Source organism: Corvus brachyrhynchos, unplaced genomic scaffold (assembly GCF_000691975.1).
Source record: "Corvus brachyrhynchos isolate BGI_N302 unplaced genomic scaffold, ASM69197v1 scaffold21, whole genome shotgun sequence".
Taxonomy (NCBI): Eukaryota; Metazoa; Chordata; class Aves; order Passeriformes; family Corvidae; genus Corvus; species Corvus brachyrhynchos.
Window position 1 is genome coordinate 3,741,443 of NW_008236924.1, and position 4,315 is coordinate 3,745,757.

At 50.5% G+C, this 4,315-nt stretch overlaps 1 long non-coding RNA gene across 1 annotated transcript; it reads right to left on the reverse strand.

Annotated features, from left to right (window-relative positions):
- Positions 1-529: 529 nt before the first annotated feature.
- Positions 530-4,315, reverse strand: LOC108445153. Its single transcript, XR_001859900.1, has 3 exons — positions 4,266-4,315; positions 2,375-2,481; positions 530-1,555 (listed from the first exon to the last, which is right to left on the reverse strand). It is a non-coding gene; the product is annotated as an uncharacterized LOC108445153 (long non-coding RNA).

Consider the following 4,315-nt stretch of genomic DNA (forward strand, 5'->3'; position numbering starts at 1 on the left):
TGCGGAGAGAGAACGGCACCGGACGGGAACGGGTGGGGGAACGGCCCGGAACGGGGGCGGGAACCCGGGGAGGGATCCCGGGGAGGGGTCCCGGGGAGGCGGTCCCTGGGGTGGCTCTCCCGGGGGGACGACTATCCCGATGGGAGGTGATCCCCGGGGTCGAGATCCGGCGGGGAGAACATCACGGGAGAGAGACGATCCCGGGGGAGGAGGATCCCATGGGGAGGCGATCCCGGGGGGCGTCGGTCTCGGGGAAAAGGTGACCCCGGGAGGGCGATCCCCGAGGCGGGGAGGAGGCGAGGTGCCGGTGGGGACCGACTATGCCGAGGTGGGGAGATCCCGGGGAGTTGATCCCGGGGGCTGGTGGAACATCCCGGGACAACGGCGGTCCGTGGGAGCGGTCCCGAGGGGGGACAATCCCGAGGAAAACATGCCCGGGGTAGAAAAGCGGCTCCCACAACCCCCCACCCCGGGCATCCCGGCACCGGGAGACCCCCGTTCCCGTTCCCAGGTCTGACAGCAAATGCGATTCTGAGCACGGAGGGTGCAGAGAAGTTGTGGATGCCGAATCCCTGGGAGGGTTCAAGGCCAGGCTGGATGGGGCCCTGAGCAAGATTTTGGTTCCCTGCAGTACTCACACATGCTTGTCATCCATTTAAGTCTAGGCTGTATTTATTTGTTTGTGCTGGCAGCCACTGGCCAGATTACAGTTATTTTATCACACAAAACCCTGCTATGATTTTTACATTGTGAGTTCAGCAAAGCATTAAACATCTAATCAGCTGCTATTGGCTTCAGGGAGAGGTAAGTACTTGTCTCCCATTGAAGAGTGAAGGGAGAAATCCAGAGGCAGGCACTCCCTCCCTCTGAGAGGATGAGTTTAAGCATATTACATGGAATGGATTTAAATACCTTCTAAAGTTGTCACACGCTTTGCTGAATCAAGACTGAATATTATCAGAAGTATTTAAGTGGCTCTGGAATCTATATCTCCTTTTAAACACTTTCATAAACACTGAGGACTTTGCATCTTGGGATTTCTACTTAAAGGTGTACAAGCTCTTTTGAAGGCTGCCCTCCAAAATCCCAGGCAATTTCCCAGTTGGGGAATTGGATATTCAGTACTTCATGAGTTGCAAGTGTGCAGATTTCCATGTCTAGGACTGGATTGTTCAGGATTTGGCTGTTCTTTTTGTGCTGACCATTTTGAAACCTGTTTCCTCTGGCATTCTTGTTAACATCAGAAGGTCCCTATGACTTCAGCAGAAGCAGAACTAAGTTCATCATCTGGCTCAGAATTTTGCCTGGAGCCACAGGCAGGGCAGTGAGATTTTACCAGAACACAGCGTAAGAGTGCTGTGGTTGCAATGGAGTTTAAGATACAGAGAGACACCCACGTTTATAGTGACTTTCCAGAGCTTTGGGCAACTTGAACTTCAAGTCCCAGCTTTGTTGATCCAGATCAGGGGATTTCTTTGTTTCCATCTTTGTCCAGGATCTGTGTCACTCGAGGCAGACCAAAGACATGCACCTGGTTTTTCCTCATGTATCCAACCTGTGCGAAAAAGGAAAGTTCTGGTAAAGGGACAACTGGGCAGTGCTGGTTACATGGGAAGGAAGGAAACTCATTGGGAACTCAGGCTTTATTTTGTGTTAGTTAGAAAGTGTGTACCTGTTTTTAAGATCTGCATTTTAGCAGAGGTAAAGCACATATAAACATTCTTACACACGGAACTTTTTTGGAAGTTGCTGTTCACTAACTAACACTCATGTGGGGAGTGAGACATTGTAGCCTTAGTGAAGCTCAGCTCCTGCTGGCTTTGCCCAGGAAAGGGGCAGCCTGTCTGAGCAGGCATCTGCATGCACGTGTGTTTGTTCCATATGCACACACATCCATTATGGATGACACACAAATGCTGCTCCCGCTTCCCGAGCAGGCTCTTACGGCGAGGCTCACATCGCCCTGATCTCACTGCAGGGCTTAGGAAGCGTTCAGAAGCCTCCCAAAATGTGTTACAAACGATGTATGGAGAAATCACTTCCTGCAGCCCTGAAACAGAGTCATTGTCATGGCGCGATGAAGGAACTGTTAAACAGACACAGCAGCAACACTGGAGCTGGATTCCAGCCAGGGTATTTCAAGCAACTTGTAAAAAGTTCACTGATTCTTTAATGACTCCACCTGGCCAGAGCAGGACCTCTGGTTTATGTGCCTTCCTAAAAATATGCTGCAAGAGGAGTGTGTCTCAGTTGATACGAATCAAGCCGGTTCCTCTAACACCGTGTTGGTCTGGAATAGCTGTTGACCTGATGGAGTGTTAATGGGAACATTTATTTGTTTCTTTATCACTACAAAGATGTCATATATACTTACCCTGCTGCTGCCACTGTTCCCAAAGGGCTGTCAGCACCAGAGCCATTATAACACGACTGCCAGAGGTAATTTTTTCCCCCCCTCACACATTATTTCTTCAAATGATTCTGCAAAGAGAGGAAGAACTTGGATACAAAAATTGCTGGTAAAAGAACAGTGCAGTGTGATGTGAGCCATAGAAGCTTTTCTAAATGCCTGTCAGTCTCTGCCTTTATTGCTTACAGAGAGCAGCACAGGCACAGCCTGTATCTGTCCTGGCACCGGGGGTGTGTGCTGTGCTTGGCACTGAGGATGGGATTTGCCACTGGAGCTCTCCAGTTCATGGGACAGGTGACATGGACTGTGGGACAGGGCACTGTACCCCATCTCCATATCTCTTCATATTTCATATATGAGAGCACAAAGACTCTACCAGAGTATTTTGGTGACACAGCCATTAGTAAATAAAAATTAGGCAGAAGCCCACTGCCTTTACCTGTGGAAGAAAAACAATCCTGTCGCATTTCATTTGTGTCACGCAATGACTTGACAGTTTAAGGAAATTGCTAATGGGACCTTTTACTGCGAGGTCACGAGTTCAAACCTGGCTCTGTCGGTAATGACCAGCAGTATCTGATGAATGTTTGATGACGTGAGATTAAAATATGGGTCTCAATCCATTTATCAGTAGGAAAAACCTTCAACAGCCTGGGCCCCTTAAAGCTAATCTCGATAGAAAAGCCAGCGAGGCTGGAGCGTGAACAAGCCCCTCCACAGCCCTACAGTAGATCAAGGTCAGGATGGGGCCACGCAGATGGAAAAGCTTAGAGCAGTGAGGGCTGGGCAGCACCTTTCTGTGCATAAACAAATCTACTGCTTAATGCACTGAAATACTCCCACAACAGCTCGGGATGGGAGAGCCAGATCCGGGATTGTTCTCAGAGGGACAATGATCCTGGCATGAGGGGGGAGATGCAAACATCGGGAAATCCAAGATCAAGAGCTGGCTGATACTAGTGCCAAAACTCATGAATTCACGATTTTGCAAGCTGAGAAGTCCTATTTGAATTTCTCAATATTATAACACCATCATAAAGTTGAAACTCAAATATCAAGGTAACGGGTTAGTAAATGTCTTTTTTAAACGTCTTTTTTTTTTCCCCAAGATCAACAGAAAAAGAAATTATTGCTTGATTCAGTGCTTTCCAAGCTGCCCCTCGCTCTCAAAAAGTGTAAAAGCATCGCTGGCAGAATTTGGCAACTGCTGAGAGGCAAAGGCTGACGTCTGAGCAAGGCACAGCCGGTGCCCTGCAGAGCCCAGCCCGCCTCAAACAGAGCCCAGGTGCACATTTGGGATGTGTCTGTAGCACACATGTGCCAGGTCCAGCTCAGCACCACTTGCAGAACCTGCTCTGCACCTCCTGAAGTCTCTCAGTGCTTCTCCTTCAGGCTTCAGCCCGGAGCTGCAGGAAAAGAGGGGGACTGAGAAACCGGGGGGTGCCTGCCCCAGCACCATCCCGGAGCCCAGGCTGCCCGATCCCGGGATAAAGCCACGGGAAAGCCTCGCATCCCTTGTGCTCGCAGAGCGTTTCCCAGCGGTTTGGAGGGAAAAGGGAAAAGCGTGAGGGCCATCTGGTGGGAGCGGGGAGGGGATTCCGCTCTGCCTCATTGTTCTCCGCAGTTCTGCTACGGGCTAATTCCAGCTGCAGGGACCACCGGCCGGATTCTGAGAAACTGGGGAATGCTGGAGGGGGCACGACGGCGTCATTTACATCAGGAACACACCTGGCACCTCAAAACATCCTTTTTACGGGAATTACACCTCTGATGACTGTCACGACGAAGCACAACACACTCTGCCAAGTGTAAGTGATGGAGGAGGCCGCTGGGGCCAGGGGCGGGTGTGCAGTACCTGCAAAAACACAGGAGCAGAGGCTGCAGCACAAACACCTCTGGGGATGG